The 18,279-nt window shown below is 39.6% G+C and overlaps 1 non-coding gene across 1 annotated transcript; it reads right to left on the reverse strand.

Moving 5' to 3' along the window:
* Nucleotides 1–13,694: 13,694 nt before the first annotated feature.
* Nucleotides 13,695–13,835, reverse strand: LOC119621331 (U4 spliceosomal RNA). The gene has a single exon (XR_005237880.2). It is a non-coding gene; the product is annotated as a U4 spliceosomal RNA (small nuclear RNA).
* Between the last annotated feature and the right edge of the window lie 4,444 nt (nucleotides 13,836–18,279).

Below are 18,279 nucleotides of genomic sequence, written 5' to 3' on the forward strand. Positions count from 1 at the left end.
AGTGCTCGTGGCATATTCTGAAGTTCTAAGCCTTCCTGTAGCGATATCGGGGATGACTGCTTAAGTATATATGTTGGTGTCTTACACAACCGGTCCTCAGCAAATATTAGTGGAATGAATCAGACATAAACATTTATTCAGAAGAGACTAAGGATGTACTAATAACAAAGACCTTATTAAATTATATTTCATAATTGTTCTACTTTGACATGCCCCCCCCCCACCGCCCCGAATAAAACTCAAAGCTCAAACAGACTCTTGTTATTTTAAGACAATACTTTTAACAACTGCTGAAGATTGGATGTCTAGCGAATATGCTGTCTTAACAGCTTTTTAAAAAGAACTGCGGATTTTAACAGAAGAGCTCCCCCTGCTGTCAAATGGTTTATGGGCAACGCGCCTGGAACGTCTAGAATACCTGGAATGGGTCCATTGCGAAGCTGGAAAGCTGAACTTTAAGATATTTTTCACTGAGAACATCTCTTACTTTTAATCATTTATTGACAAGCAAGTGTGATCATTCAGTAGGGAATACTACCTGAAATATCTTTCTCATATCCATAACAATCGAAACCCGTTTAAAACCAATCTTGATTAAAGTAAAAGATGGATTTGTTTCACTGTCATTATTCTCTTCGTTAATATACACCAATGTAACAAAGTTTTAGTCATCAAAATAGTTGTTTTCCAACAATTTTAGTACTGTACGGGTTGAATCATCAAAATGGACTGATTTGAATGCACACTACTTACACCAGCCTTATATCAGTCTTTCCCTTCTCAGCTTGTTTCCGTGTGCCTTCATTACTGTTTCTAGTATTCCAGACCAAGAATAAGTACGCTTATAACCACTGCCTTCTTGGTAATAGTCTTATTTTTCTTTTTCCTTAAGTGTTTTAAATGTGACATTCCTTTTTACTAATTCGTTTCTTTGTTGTCCTTATTAATATGCCAAGATGAAAAAATATTTTTAAAAAGTCCCAAGTAACTGTGTAAGTTGAAGACTGCACATCTTGGCTGTTAGCTTCCATTGTTTTTCAGAGCTGTTCATCTTGAGGAGGAAAGATCTACCTTCAGAGGTCGGCTGCTGGTACAGCTTTGAGTCACTGGGAGGTAAGAGGATAACTGGTAAACCACGAATGAAGCGATAAAGGAGGTGTGTCTCTACCATAAATGCTAATGTGGGCAATTCAGCTGCATTTTTCACAATAAGCACTTTACCACACCTTATAGAAGCATACAGATAATGATCACCAATTATTCTGTGGTTCCCCATGCTCTCTCAGTTGCAGAGGCAGCGATGGAAATAAGAGTTGGTCTTTATGCAGGAACATGTATTTAGAAAAAGGTTTGGTATTCTCCAGGGCTGGGAAGATACTGTTCGTTTGTTAGCCGGGGGTAAACTGGCCAGCACTCTCACAGAAGGGACAAGTACTCCTGCTGCTCTATGAACTGGGCCCTGTTATAGACTGAATTGTGTCCCCCCAAATTCATATGTTGAAATCCTAACTCCCAGTCCCCCCAGATTTGTATGTTGAAGTTCTAATTCCCAGCAACTGTATTTGGAGATAGGGTCTTTAAAGAGATAATTAAGGTTAAGTGAGGGCATTCGTGTAGGCCCTAATTCAGTATGGCTGGTGTCCTTATAAGAAGAAAAGCTTGGGTAGGGCACGGTGGCTCACACCTGTAATTGCAGCACTTTGGGAGGCTGAGGCCGGTGGATTGCCTGAGCTCAGCAGTTCGAGACCAGCCTGGGTAACACAGTGAAACCCTGTCTCTACTAAAAAATACAAAAAATTAGCTGGGCATGGTGGCGTGTGCCTGTAGTCCCAGCTACTCGGGAGGCTGAGGCAGGAGAATTGCTTGAACCCAGGAGGCAGAGGTTGCAGTGAGCCAAGATGTGCCACTGGGCAACAGAGTGAGACTCTGTCTCCAAAAACAAAACAAAAAAAAAGAAGAGCTTAGCCGGGTGTGGTGGCTCATGCCTGTAATCCCAGAACTTTGGGAGACTGAGGCAGGTGGACTGCCTGAGGTGAGGAGTTCCAGACCAGCCTGGCCAACATGGTGAAACCCCATCTCTACTAAAAACACAAAAATTAGCCAGGCATGGTGGCATGCACCTTTAATCCCAACTACTTGGGAGGCTGAGGCAGAAGAATTGCTTGCACCTGGGAGGCAGAGGTTGCAGTCAGCCAAGATCATGCCATTGCACTCCAACCCGGGCAACAGAGCGAGACTTTGTCTAAAATAAATAAATATATAAATAATTTAAAAAAATGAAGAGCTTGGGATAGAGACAGGTGCTTGCATAGAGGAAAGACCATGTGCAGACACAGAGAAAAGGCAGCCACCTGCAAGCCAAAAAGGCCTCAAAAGAAACTCAACCTGCTGACACCCTGATCTTGGACTTCTAGCCTCCAAAACTAAGAAAAGATCAATTTCTGTGGTTTAAGCCACTGAGTCTGTGGTACTTTGTTATGGCAGCTCTAATAAACTAACACAGGCTCATTTTCCCAGTTAATAGTCCAGGAACCACATCGTTTTCATATGTATAGTCATGACTTCACCATGCCTCAGGCCAGTTCTAAAATTAGAAAATGGATATTGGATGTTGGTGCCATCAGAATATGCCTGGCAATGTGTTTGCCTTTTTAGTGATAATTTTAAAAATTGTCATATCTATAGAAAGTTCAGATTTCTATTGTGCATGCACAGTAGGTAAAAATATTTCAAGGCTTGGGGATAGATTGGCTGTGTGACAAAAGGCTTATGAGTTGGGCCAGCTTCCATGAAGTTAGGGCTGCAAGTACCTGAGGTCAGGGAATGATTAGTCGGTTAATTAATCTGTAGTAGACTGCAATGCTGGCTTCTCACATCTACCAGCTGAGGGATAGCCTCTGAACTGTAAACAACTGTAAGAAAAGTAAGGCTAATGTCCTTACTTTTCTTTCTGATTGGGAGATTATATTACCCATATGGCATGAATATGGGAGTGTATGTGTTCACTTTGGGCAAAAACATGAAGTCCAAACTTGCTAAACATGGGTCTTCTTTCTATATTGACACATGACCTGAGTTTTGTGTATGTTGTCTATTGAAGAACTCAGAAATTCTGGTTAAAATTCAAAACAACTTTTGTTTTTATAAAAATGAAATTACAACAAAATCCAATTGGCTTATATTTTTTACAATTACTCCTTCAAACTTGTGCTTCCTCATTCAAACATACCTTCTTTTGAGTAATTCTGTTCTATAAATCAGCCTGAAAAACATTATGAGTAGAATAATTACCATTTAATGATGTTAGCACACTCAGAGACCATAGCAAGGTCGCTTGCAGTCCTTACAGTAATCTTCTAAGGAAAGTACTATTGCCATCTGCAGTTTTCAAATGAGATAATTGATCCTTAGAGAGGTTGTATAACTCACTCAAAGTTAGTTTCAGAGCTGGATTTCAAATCTAAGTCCATTTGACTCCAGGTTTAGCCCTTAAAGAACAGAGAATAATATTACAAATATGTACAATTGGAATAAAAGTCATAGGCCTGAAACTAACCACTTTACACGGGTAATCTAGAGCAATGCTTCTCAAATTATCTATCAGCAAATGTTGGCTGGGTGTGGTGCCTCACACCTGTAATCCCAGAACTTTGGGAGACTGAGGTGGGCAGATCACTTGAGGTCAGGAGTTTGAAACCAGCCTGGACAACATGGCGAAACCCCATCTCTACTAAAAGTACAAAAATTAGCTGGGCATCATGCCATTGCACTCCAGCCCGGCAGTGGTGGGCACCTGTAGTCCCAGTTACCCAGGAGGCTGAGGCAGGAGAATTGCTTGAACTTGGGAGGCAGAGGTCGCAGTGAGCGGAGTTCATGCCACTGCACTGCAGCCTGGATGACAGAGGGAGATTTCATCTCAAAATAATAATAAAATAATAATAAAAATGTTAGTTCCATGTGATATGTTTAAGTAGCATACAGAAAGTTTCCATGATCAAATAAATTTTGGAAATAGTGGGTTGAACAATATTTTTAAACTGTAGAACTGTATAACATTAATGGGAGCCATTCATACTGGTAATCATTGCAGATTTATGTAGTTATTACAACAATTTTCTAGGAGATGGCAAAAAAGTGTCTTGAGTAGGGGAACTTTCTGTTTTGCACAATGGTGCCATTTGGGCTATCAATGGGGTTAGAGATGCGAGTAGATGAAAATAATATGAAACTCCTAACATACCTGAATGCTGTCCTGTTCATGAAGAATGATTGCCAACATCATCAGTTTCTAGTGTTTTTGAGTTGACGGTTGTTTGTACCAAGTAGATTTAAAAAATAGCTAATTATTTTTAGGATTTTTCAATGCCTTGCACAATTACTTATATACCTAAAAGATATGCTTGTAAAGCTGAAAGATTTTCTTACTAGTAAGAGACTTTCCAAATCTAGTACAAGGACATTGGAATAATAAAATGTAAGATTATTTTTGAAATGAACTAAGAATAGGCAGTTGATTCAAGGAAAAATAGTTGAAATTTGCATGCATGTGCAAATACATATGCATAAATAGATTAAACTTCTTGAGGTTAGAGGTTTTATTTACGTCTCTTTATTCTTGCCTGATGCTTGGTTACAGTAGGCATTCATGCATTTTGTTTGTTTGTTTATTTATTTATTTATTGAGACAGAGTCTCCCTCTGTTGCCCAGCTGGAGTGCAATGATGCTATCTCGGCTCACTGCAACCTCCACCTCCTGGGTTCAAGTGATTCTCCTGCACCAGTCTCCAAGTAGCTGGGATTATAGGCGTGCACCACCACACCCGGCTAATTTTGTATTTTTAGTAGAGATGGGGTTTCACCATGTTAGTCAGGCTGGTCTCAAACTCCTGACCTCAGGTGATCTGCCTGCCTCGGTCTTTCACCGCACCTGGCCTCTCATGCATTTATTTAGTGTTTATTGAGTTCCTTCTATGTATCAGACATGATTCTGGTCCAGGCACTGAGTTAAGAGTGAAAAAGTAGACTTTTGTCTTCGTGGAGCTTACATTTTACTGGGTAGAGATAGAGAGTAAAGTTAAAAAAACGGTGGTGAGGGCGGGGGCAGAAATGAAGCCTTTCATTAGGTAATGGATATTAAAAAAGTTGTAGGGTCAATAAGTAGGAGTTCCAAGGGTAAATGCACTGGCGGGAGAGGAAAGGCTTGAAACAATCAGTGTTTTAGAAGGTAGTCTGATTATTGCTAACAGTAAGGTGAAGTCATGACTAGAAGTAGGAGGCTGAAATGGAGGAAGATAAAAAGATCATTAGAAAGAAGGAGATCCAGAAACTGTGAAGGTGTGATGTTGAATGGGATAGCACATGGATGTCACAGTTGCTGAAAATAGTGACCAAAGCAGAGTGAAGAAGGAGACAGTGAGCCATGTGCTGCAACCTTCAATGAAGGACATGAAGTAATTTAAGAGATCATAGATGACAGCACAAAAAAGGGTAGACTCTTATAAAGCTGGATAGAATAACTTCATAGGAGCTGGAGTTTTTGAGGGCAGAAAAAGAAGAAATGGTTTGCAAATGGCAATTTATGTAAGTTTAGGTCAAAGGAAAAAGGAAGTTAGGAGACAGCCAGGGAAGCGTGTCCTCAGGAGCAACTTTCTATGAGGCCAAGAATGTGACGGAAACACCTTTTTTTACTGAATGAGCGAATGTTGAATCCTCCCTTAGACAGAGTCATTTAGAATACTTTCAAACTTAATTAGCCTTTTGAATTAATTTAAGTTTAAAGTAATGCATTCCCATTTCTTTTGTTCATACACTTTCATATTTTAATATACTCATAAGGATAAAAGTTGGAAGTAGAAGAGAGATTTCTGAATTTAAAAGTATGTGTTGCTAGGGCGGCTATCATGTTTTACTTTAGACATTTCATTATTTTTGAGTTTATGACAAGTAAATACTCCTTTTATAATAAAGGGGAAAAGAAAGTATATATCTTTACCATAAATACCTGAAAATCAGGCCATTGAAAAATTAAAAAGGGCATCCTGAAGAGCTTCTCTTTTATTCCTGGACTGTGGTAACTTCAGAAAAGGAAAGAAAGCAATATATTTTTTGTTTTGTTTTGTTGAGATGGAGTCTCACTCTGTCGCCCAGGTTGGAGTGCAGTGGCAAGATCTCGGCTCACTGCAAGCTCCGCCTTCCGGGTTCAAGCCATTCTCCTGCCTCAGCCTCCTGAGTAGCTGGGACTACAGGTGCCCACCACCATGCCCAGCTAATTTTTTGTATTTTTAGTGGAGACGGGGTTTCACCATGTTAGCCAGGATGGTCTCGATCTCCTGACCTCATGATCTGCCCCCCTCGGCCTCCCAAAATGCTGGAATTATAGGCGTGAGCCACCGCACCCGACTGGTACTGGATATTTATTCTATAGGGCTTTGGGGAAATGTCTTCAGGATAAGAGAAGCTTCAAATTCCCGTAAAGATCATCTCAAAATCATTATATGGTGATAAATTATATTGCTTTGGAGTAGAGCAAGCTTGTCCAACTTGCAGCCCAGGATGACTTTGAATGCGGCCCAACACAAATTTGTAAACTTTCTTAAGACATTATGAAATTTTTTGGCCTTTTTTTTTTAAAGCTCTTCGTTAGTGTGAGTGTATTTTATGTGTGGCCCAAGATAAGTCGTCTTCTTCCAGTGTGGCCTAGGGAAGCCAAAAGACTGGACACCCCTGGAGGAGAGTAAGTGCAATTAATGGTGTTATTTTATACCATCTGAATCCAGAAGTGTTGAGAATACTTGTGACACTTAGCTGAGTGCAATAGCTCATGCCTGTAATCCTAGTACTTTGGGAGGCTGAGTTAGGAGGATTGCTTGAGTCCAGGAGTTAGAGACCAGCCTGGGCAACATGGCAAAACCCTATCTCTAAACACACACACACACACACACACACACACACACACACACACTAGCCAAGTGTGGTGGTAAACACCTGTAGTCCCAGCTATTTGGGAGGCTGAGATGGGAGAATCACTAAAGCCTGGGAAGTCAAGGCTGCAGTGAAGGGAGATCATGCTACTGGGGGCAACGGCAGTGAGACCCTGTCTCAAAATAAGTAAATAAACAAATAAATAAATAATAAAATAATAATAATTTTTTTGGGGGGTGTGTGTGTATGTGTGTATATGTATGTGTGTATATATATATATAAATCTTTCCTGTAGGAGATTTACAAAAAAGAATACTTGTGACTCTTTACAAAAAAAAAAAAAAAAAAGGAAGAAAGAAAAGGAAACAGCCTATTAAAGAGCACCAGTGATTCTCAGTAACATGTCTGTATCAGTCAGGGTCCTTACAGTAAAGGGATAGCACACCCAGCTGGGATTTTTAAAAATGATGTGTTTATTAAAAGGATTATTTATAGAGTTGCAGGTGGATTAAGGGATTAAGAGACCCAACAAGGGATGTTGAGGCATCCAGGGATTAGTAACAGTGGGAAGCCATTAGTTTACACATCTAAAGGGCAGGAGAGGAAATGGTATTATCCAAGCCAGTGAGAGTGGTGACTTTGGAAGAGGCCTCCAACAAAAGCTGTGGCTGTCAGAGGACCTAGCTACTGTCAGAACAGTCAGCTGGATGAAGCCTCAGTGGGAGAAAATGCTCCAACCAGAAGCCCAAGGGCAATGTGAGTGAGGAGACTCCCACTCCAAGGGTCACCCCTACTAAGAGGCAGAGCAGGGTGGAGAATGGATCTGGGGGCAAACTGAGAAAAATAACCTATTATCTAGCAAGGCCAAATATAAGGGTGATAATTAAAGAGCCAAGTAAGTCTCCATTACTTAATAGGAACAAAACTACATCTAATAAACAGCAATACCTTAGGAAACAACTGACATAAATATAGTACATTATGTTAGGTTTGAACTAAAACTAATGAAAGGCATTTTAATGTACGTCACTGATTTATAGCTCTCATTCTCTCCTTTTCTATAAAAAAAGTTAAGAATTTGCTTTTTGATGCTTCTTTTTTTTTTTTTTTTTTTTTAAGTTTTTTAATTTAAAAAACAATAGAGACATGGTCTCACTATGTTGCCCAGGCTGGTCTTGAATTCCTGGCCTCAAGTGATCCTCCTGCATGAGCCTCCCAAAGTGCTAGGATTACAGGTGTGAGCCACCACACTCAGTCTCTTTGATGATTCTTTTTAAACTTTTTGTTTAGAAATGATTTTAGACTTATTGAAAAGTTGCAAATCTAAGATAGAGAGTTCCTGCCTAGTGTTTACCTGGCGTCCCCTGATGTTAGTAACTTATATAAGCATAATACAATGATCAAAACCAGCAAGCTACCATTGCGACAACACTATTAACTAAACTTATCCATTTCCCATTTTTCTCCCTAAAGTCATTTTTTTGTGTGTTTTCTGGCTCCAATATCCCACACTGAATTTAGTTGTGTCTCGTTAGTCTTCTCCAACCTGTGACAGTTCCTCATTCTTTCCTTGTCTTCAATGACCTTGACACCTCTGATGAATCAGTTATTTTGTAGAAGGCCTCTCAATTTGGATTTGTCTGATGTTTTCTCAAGATTGGACAGAACTGCATTTTTAGCAAGAATATGCTGGAGTAATGTATCTTTCTCTGTATAAAATTTCAGGGGACCCATGATGGTAAGGTGTCTTAGAGTCTTACTCGGTTTCCCAGATTGGAGTGCAGTTGCACCATCGTAGCTCATTGTAGCGTTGAACTCCTGGGCTCAAGCGTTCCTCCTACCTCAGCCTCCCAACTAGCTAGGACTATAGGCGTGTACCACCATGCTCTGCTAATTTTTATTTTTATTTATTTATTTTTATTTTTTTTGTAGAGGCAGGGGACTTGCAATGCTGTACGGGCTGGTCTTGACCTTCTGCACTCAAGCAATACTACTGCCCTGGCCTCCCAAAGTGCTGGTATTATAGGCATGAGCCACTGTGCCTGGCCTGTTATTCCTATTTTAAAGATAGCAAAACTACATTCCCCCTCCCCCCTTTTTTTAAATTTGAAGAACTATTGGATTTTCAGAATACTTACAAATATAGTCATATGATTTTTGACAAAGGAATCAAAAATTTGAATTTGTTTAATACTAGAACATTAGATTGATTGTGTCTTTCATTAGTCTTCAAGTGCTGGCAATATGCTGGAACAGTCTTTCAAAGCACTGTTAGCTTTTAAATGATAGCTCACTCTGAAGTACTAATTTAAGAGCATGGCATGTCTCCAAAACTCATTTAAGAAACCAAGTGGTTAATTAAACCTTCAATCAGATTATTTGCGTGTTTTTTAATAAGTGTGCTGTGGTGCAGGCAAAAATGATGGTGGAATATACTTTGAAAATATGTCATTATTTTGGGGACCAATCCAAAGATCATTCACTACAGATAAATAATGATAACATGAATAACTATAATGATGACAACAATTTTGGGCTAGTTAGGACAAGAATTTGTCAATTAAATTTGTTGTGAATACCTTCTGAATAGATGTTAAATTTGAGTGAACATGGAAAATGGCACATTATCTAAATTACATTTTTATTGGCATAGGTAATAGTGTAACATGGCCCAAAATGACTAAGGATCAGAAGGCTAAACAGACCCAAGCGTTAGATATGTGAATACTTAATAATTGCCTCCAATAAAAAGAGGGTTTAAAATAAGTTATCTTTGAATTGTGACTTTTTATAATAAAAATAAGAATAAAAAAACGAAAGCTAAAGATTTAATAAGTGACAATCTTTTAAAAATAGATTTTAATTCTGTACCCTCTCCATATCTGATTCCAATTCTCCAGAGGCAAACATCTTCAGCTCTTTTTAGCTCTTATAATATTTACTTCCATATATCCAAATACCCTTACACTGTGATGTGGTTTAGCTGTGTCCCCACCCAAATCTCATATTGAATTGTAACTTCCACAATTCCCATGTATCCTGGGAGGAACCCAGTGGGAGGTAATTGAATCATGGGGGCGGGTCTTTCCTGTGCTGTTCTCATGATAGTGAATAAGTCTCATGAGATCTGATGGTTTTAAAAATGGGAGTTTCCAAGCACAAGCTTTCTCTCTTTGCCTGCTGCCATCCACATAAGATATGACTTGCTCCTCCTTGTCTTCTGCAATGATTGTGAGGCCTCCCCAGCCATGTGGAACTGTAAGTCCAATTAAACCTCTTTCTTTTGTAAATTGCACAGTCTCATGTATCTCTTTATTAGCAGCGTGAAAATGTACTAATCCAATAAATTGGTACTGGGGGAGTGGGGTGCTGCTGAAAAGATACCTGAAAATGTGGAAGTGACTTTGGAACTGGGTAACAGGCATAGGTTGGAACAGTTTGGGGGACTCAGAAGAAGACAGGAAAACGTGGGAAAGTTTGGAACTTCCTAGAGTCTTGTTGAATGACTTTGAACACAATGCTGATAGTGATATGAAAAATGAAATTCAGGCTGAGTTGGTTTCAGATGGAGATGAGAAACTTGTTGGGAACTGGAGCAAAGGTGACTCTTGCTATGTTTTAGCAAAGAGACTGGTGGCATTTTGCCCCTGCCCTAGAGATTTGTGGAACTTTGAACTTCAGAGAGATGATTTAGGGTATCTGGCAGAAGAAATTTATAAGCAGCAAAGCTTTCAAGAGGTGACTTGGGTGCTGTTAAAAACATTAAGTTTTAAAAGGGAAACAGAGCATAAAAGTTCAGAAAATTTGCAGCCTGACGATGGGATAGAAAAGAAAAACCCATTTTCTGAGGAAAAATTCAATTTGGCTGCAGAAATTTGCATAAATAACAAGGAGCCAAATGTTCATCCCCAACACGATGGGGAAAATATCTCCAGGGCATGTCAGAGAACTTTGTAGTGGCCCCTCCCATTACAGACCCAGAGGCTGAGGAGGAAAAAGTGGTTTCATGGACTGGGCCCAGGGTCCCTCTGCTGTGTGCAGTCTAGGGATTTGTTGCCCTGTTTCCCAGCTGCTCCAGTTGTGACTAAAAAAGTCCGACGTACAGCTTGGGCCATGGCTTCACAGGGTGCAAGCCCCAAGCCTTGGCTGCTTCCAGATGGTGTTGAGGCTGTGGGTGCACAGAAGTCAAGAACTGAGGTTTGGGAATCTCTGCCTAGATTTCAGAAGATGTATGGAAACACCTGGATGTCCAGGCAGAAGCTTGCTGTACAGGCAGGGCCCTCATGGAGAACCTCTGCTAGGGCAGTGCAGAAGGGAAATGTGGGGTTGGAGCCCCCACACAGAGTCACTACTGGGGCACTGCCTAGTGGAGCTGTGAGAAGATGGCCACCATCCTTCACATCCCAGAATGGTAGATCCACTGATAGTTTGCACCATACTCCTGGAAAAGCTGCAGACACTCAATGCCAGCCCATGAAAGCAGCTGGGAGGGAGGCTGTACCCTGCAAAGCCACAGGGATGGAGCTGCCCAAGACCAGGGGAACCCACCTCTTGCATCAGCATGACCTGGATGTGAGACATGGAGTCCAAGGAGATCATTTTAGAACTTTAAGATTTGACTGCCCTGCTTGATTTCAGACTTGCATGGGGCCTGTAGACCCTTTGTTTTGGCCAGTTTCTCCCATTTGGAATGGCTGTATTTACCCAATGTCTGTACCCCCATTGTGTCTGGGAAGTATCTACTTGCTTTTGATTTTACAGGCTCATAGACATAAAGGGCTTGCCTTGTCTGAGATAAGACTTTGGACTGTGGACTTTTGAGTTAATGCTGAAATGAGTTAAGACTTTGGGGGACTATTGGGAAGGCATGATTGGTTTTGAAATGTAAAACGCACATGATATTTGTGGGGGGCCTGGGGCAGAATGGTATGTTTGGTTGTGTACCCACCCAAGTCTCATCTTGAATTGTAACTCCCATAATTTCCACGTGTTGTGGGAGAAACCTGGTGGGAGGTAATTGAGTTATGGGGGTGGGTCTTTCCCATGCTGTTCTCCTGATAGTGAATGGGTCTCACGAGATCTGATGGTTTTAAAAATGGGAGTTTCCCTGCACAAGCTCTCTCTTTGCCTGCCACCATCCACGTAAGATGTGACTTGCTCCTCCTTGCCTTCCTCCATGATTGTGAGGCCTCCCCAGCCATGTGGAACTGTATAAATCCAATAAACCTCTTTCTTTTATAAATTCCCCAGTTTCAGGTATGTCTTTATTAGCAGTGTGTAAAAAGGACTAATACACAGTGTTATTTCTTGATTTTTAAACAAAGGTGTTTAATATTAGCTATTGACTTTTTACTATGGGAGGTGAGGATTTAGCTTACCTATCGTTACATACCATTTCCCCTTTTCTAACACATTATTATGATTTTACCATAATTCTTGGTAAGATAATATTCAGTGTTTATAATACTAGGAGTATGTGAAAATTACTTGTAATTAAGCCATGTAAGGGGATTATGATTCCATTTCCTGCTTTGAGCAACTTTTGGTTTTCTTTGGAATTCATAATTGTCTCTGTTGTTTGCTTAGTTTTGTATCATTAATCCTAAACCTCTCTGCTAGAAGTGTCACACCATAAAATGATGTAACAATTGCTATCTTTCCTTCTCTTTTCTCTCCTCCTTCCTTCCTTCCTTTTCTCCCTTTCTTTCTTTTCTCCCTTCCCTTCCCTTCCTTCTTTCTTCTCTCTTTTCTTCTTTTTTTCCTTCTCTTTCTCTCTCTGTCAGCACTCCTGGTGCTCTCTCTTACTTTAATCTGGACTGGTTGCTCTCTCAACCAGCCTGCTGTACAGTTCTTTTTCTTTTTACGAGACAGAGTCTTGCTCTGTCACCCAGGCTGGAGTGCAGTGGCACAATCTTGGCTCACTACAACCTCCGTCTCCTGGGTTCAAGCAAATCTCTTGCCTCAGCCTCCCGAGTAGCTGGCATTACAGGTGTCCGCCACCACACCTGGTTTTGTATTTTTAGTGGAGATGGGCTTTCATCATGTTGGCCAGGCTCGTCTTGAACTCCTGACCTTGTGATCTGCTTGCCTTGGCTCCCCAAAGTGTTGAGATTACAGGCATGAGCTATTGCGCCCAGCCTTCCTGCTGTACAGTTCTTATCCTGGGATCTTCCTTCACTTTCATATTGAGTATTCTATTTGCTTTTCCTTACAATTTATTGGCTTGCTTGTATTGGTGGGACCACTTCCTCTATTATCTTCTTGGAAAAAGTGAATGAGAAATAAATCTTTTGAGACCTCACAAGTTTGAGAATTTCTTATTCTATCATTGCATTTACTTGATAATTTGGTGAAGTATAGAACGCTGGGTTTGAAATAATTTTTCCTTAGTACTGTGAAAGCTGCTATTTTTTTTTTTTTGAGATAGAGTCTCGCTCTGTCACCCAGGCTGGAGTGCAGTGGTGTGAACTCGGCTCACTGCAAGCTCCGCCTCCCAGGTTCACGCCATTGTCCTGCTTCAGCCTCCCGAGTAGCTGGGACTACAGGCGCCGGCCACCACGCCCGGCTAATTTTTTGTATTTTTAGTAGAGACAGGGTTTTACCATGTTAGCCATTTTTTCCTTGAAATATTTTACTTTTTGAACTCTTTACTATTATTTGAGTATGATTTAGAAAGAAGAGAGAATACAGGTTTAAAGAAACTATATCTACTATGTCTTTAATTATTACAAGGCTATATGTTTTTTATATACATATCACAATATTATATTCAGTCTCTGTAGAGACTGTCAAAAATTGCTAATGCCAACTATATTGCAAGTCTTCATGGCAGGGTATTGGGAAATGTTTTCAATCAGCAATAATTGTGCCTCGGATAAACCTCATTGGCTATGATACTGCCACTGTGCAAAGCTTATATGTAATATTTTAAATGTGGATTATGAGAGACTATAAGAAACATTTCCAGTTGCATGAAATAATCTGAACAAGAATCTTTGCCTCCTGCTGTCTGAGATTTTTCATGTAAATATGCATTTTATAGCTGGAAGACTGCATAGCTTTACCACGTAGATTCATTGTTTAGCATATTTGGCAGTAAAAAACACAAAAGGAAAACGTTAAAAGTTGCCATTCATACTCCCACCATTTAAAAATAATAATTTATTATACAAAGTAAAAAGTAAAATTACAATTCCCACTTCCAGGAAAATGGAGTAGATATACTTTTCCCTGTTCTTCCCGCTAAGAACAACTAAAAACCCTGAACGCTGTATACAAAACAAACGTAAGAGAAGACTCTGAAGCTGGGAGAGAGGAAAGCAGACTGGCTAGGGACCTAGGAACCTGAGGATCAACATGCTGGTGAGTTTCCCGGGCTTTTCTTTTTGGCTTATATATTCCGGCCCTGGAGCTTAAAAACCTGACTACCCAGAAACACTAACTGGCGTCGACAAAACAAACAACAACCCCAACAAAAGCCTGCTCTCTCCAACCAAAGAAGTAGGAACGAGGCAACCTACAAAAACAGAAATCTTTTAGACAACATGTACCCTACTATAGCCAAACACCACAGAAAACCTGTGGCCCCACCCTCACCTATGCCAGCGAAGGCCACGTGGCAGAGCCCAGCCTTCCCACCTCAAGAGGCCGTCACATTTATTCCTGCGATAGGTAACAAGGCAGCCCCCCTGCTGTGTCACTGAGGACCACATGGAGAGTCTGGACATCAACCTCCACCAGGCATCAAAGGGGCTACCTACCCCTTCGCACTGGGTTGGTGTCAAAGCAGGCCTGTTGGAGTCAGGACTTCCACTGTCACCCAGTAGTAATGAGACCACCCCACCATGGAGAGCTGGAACTCCCACTGCTGCCACACTCTTGAAAGTACAACTTATCAAAATGTGTAGGACATAGCTAAAGAAGTGCTGGGGGAGAAATTTATAGCACGAAATGCTTACATTAGAAGAGATAAAAAGTTTCAAATTAGTGACCTACGTTCCCACTTCAAGAGCCTGGGGAGAAAAAAAGAGCAAAATAAACCCAAAGCAAGCAGAAGGAAGGAAACAATAAAGAGCAGAAATCTGTGAAATTGAAAACAGAAAGCAATAGAGAAAATCAATGAAAGAAATAGCTTTTTTTTTTTTTTTTTGTAAAGGTCAATAAATTCGACAAACATCTAGCAAGACTAACAAAAAGAGAAGACACAAATTACCAATATCAGGAATAAAATGGGGGATATCACTATGGATTCTACACCTGTCGAAAGGATGAGGAAATACTATAAACACTTTTCACACGTACATTTGAAAACTTAAGAAAAATAGAACAATTCCTCCAAAAACACAAACTAACATAACTCACCCCAAATAAAATAGATAATTTGAATATCTCTGACATTTTCAAGAAAATCAGACTCATAATTTCAAAACTCCCAACAAAGAAATGTCCAGGCCCTGATGATTTCAGTGGAAAATTCTATGAAATAAAGAAGAATTAACACCAATTCTACATAATCTGTCCTAAAAAATAGAAGAAGAGGGGATGTTTACAAATTCATTTTGTAAAACTGCTATTATCCTGATACCAAAACCAGACAATGACAATATACAACACGAAATTGAAAACTGTGTACCAATCAATGTCCCTTACGAATATAGATGCAAAAATCCTTAACAAAATATTAGCTAATAGAATTTAGCAATATATTAAAAGAGTTATACACCATGACCAGCGATATTTATTTCAGGGATGCTAGGCTGGTTCAATATTTAAAAATCAATCAATGTAATCTATCATGTTAACAGGCTAAAAAAGAAAAGTTACATTATTATATCAATTATTGTAGAAGAAGCATTTATCAAAATTTGACACATTCATGATAAAAATTCTCGGAAAAATAGGTATAGAGAGAAACTTCCTCAACTTTATAAGGAATATGTATTTAAAACCTATAGCTAACATTATACTTAATGGGTAAAAAACTAAATGATTTCCTTTCATGGTGGGGAAAAAGGCAAGTATGTCCAACCTTATCACTCTTATTCAACATAGAGCAATAAGGTATGAAAAGGAAATAAGTACATAAACTGGAAAGAAAGAAATAAAATTATCCCTATTTGCAAATAATATGATTGTCCACATATAAAGTCCTAAGGAATCACAAAAACAATCTCCTAGAACTAATAAGTGAGTTGAGCAAGGTCACAGGATGTGAAATAAACATAAAAAATTCAATTGTATTTCTATACCAGAAGTGAATTCCTGGACACTGAAATTCAAAATACAATACCACTTTCAATGACTTAAAAAAAAATAAAATGAAATACTTAGGTGTAAATCTAAGAAAACATGTACAGGCCTTGTATGCTGGAGACTACACAGTGCTGATGAGAGCAACTGAAGAAGATATACGTAAATGGAGAGATATACCATGATCATGGATTGGAAGATTCAATATAGAGAATATACCAATTCTTTCTAATATTTTTCTTTTCTTTCTTTTTTATTTATTTAAATTTTATATAAACATTCTAAATAGAGATGGGGTCTTGCTCTGTTGACCAGGCTGGTCTTGAACTCTTGGCCTCAGGGGATTATCCCATCTCAGCCTCCCAAAATGTTGGGATTACAGGTGTGAACCACTGTGCCCAGCCAGTTCTGTGCCTAGCCAATTTGCCCTGCAAATTGATATGCAGGTCAATCTCTTTATAAACAAAAGATTTTTTTTTTTTTTTTTTTTTTTGAGACAGCATCTTGCTTTGTCACCCAGGCTGGAGTGCAGTGACACAATCTCAGCTCATTGCAACCTCCACCTTCTGGTTTCAAGCGCTTCTCCTGCCTCAGCCTCCGGAGTAGCTGGGATTACAGGCATGTGCCATCATGCCTGGTTAATTTTTGTGTTTTTAGTAGAGAAGGGGTTTTGCCATGTGGCCAGGCTGGTCTTGAACTACTGGCCTCAAGTGATCCACCCCCTTGGCCTCCCAAAGTTCTGGGATTACAGGTGTGAGCCACCATCCCCAGCTGCAGGTCAGTCTCTGTAAGAATTCCTAGAAGGTTTTTAGCATATATGTATAAGACTATTTCAAAATTTTTATGAAGAGGTAAATACATAAGAATGGATTAAAATAAATTTGAAAAAGAGGAATTAGTCTGCTTAATTTCAAGACTGATTTTACAGCTATAGTAATAAAAAATGTGTGGTGTTGTTGAAGGGAGAAACAGACAGACCTGAGGAACAGAATAGAAAACCCAGAAATTGCCCCTCACAAATATACCCAACTGACTTGATAAAGGTGCAAAATCAATTCAATAAAGAAAAAATAGTTTTTTAAACAAGCGGTGCTGGAGCAATTGGACATTTATGGGGGGAAAAAAACCACGAAATGAAAGAATAAAAAGAAAAAAATACATTTGGCCTAAGTCTTGGAGGACTTGGAGGACTTGGAGGGAATTTCGCTGTGTCGCCCAGGCTGGAGAGCAGTGGTGCAATCTCTGCTCACTGCAAGCTCTGCCTCTGGGGTTCACGCCATTCTCCTGTCTCAGCCTCCCGAGTAGCTGGAACTACAGGCTCCCGCCAGTATGTTCAGCTAAATTTTTTTTTTCTTTGTATTTTTGGTAGAGATGGGGTTTCACAGTGTTAGCCAGGATGCTCTCAATCTCCTGACCTTCTGATCCACCCGCCTCTGCCTCTCAAAATCCTGGGGTTACAGGCGAGAACCACCACGCCTGGCTGGCCTAAGTCTTACCTTATACAAAAAGGATCATGGAATTAAATGTAAAATGTAAAGCTGTAACACTTTTAGAAAAAAAAGTATAGGAGGAAATATTTGGGATCTAGAGCTAGGCAAATAGTTCTTAGACTTGACACCAAAAACATGATCCATAAAAAGAAAAATTGATAAATTAGATCACATCAAAATTAAACATTTTTGTTCTGCAAAAGATCCAAATAAGAGGATAAGATGGAAAGTTTCAGAGTGTGAGAAATATTTGCAAGTTAAATGCCAATTTAAACTACAATGTGATACCATTACATAATTATCAGAATGGCTAGAATTAAAATAGACAACACCAAATGCTGGAGAAAATACAGAGTAACTGGATCATTCATATACTTCTATTTTGAATGTAAAATAGTGTGGTTACTCTGGAAACCTGTATAGGAGTTTCTTAAAAATTAAATATATAACTATCATACAACCCCGCCATTGCTTATGTTTAGCCATTTCTTATGAACAAGGCTTATGTTCACACAAAAACCTACACATGAATGTTTATAGTAGTTTGATTTGTAAACTGGAAAGCAACTCTCAGGTCACCCTTTCACAGGTGATTAGTTAAACATACTGTGATATATCC

Source organism: Chlorocebus sabaeus, chromosome 11 (genome assembly GCF_047675955.1).
Source record: "Chlorocebus sabaeus isolate Y175 chromosome 11, mChlSab1.0.hap1, whole genome shotgun sequence".
NCBI classification, from domain to species: Eukaryota; Metazoa; Chordata; class Mammalia; order Primates; family Cercopithecidae; genus Chlorocebus; species Chlorocebus sabaeus.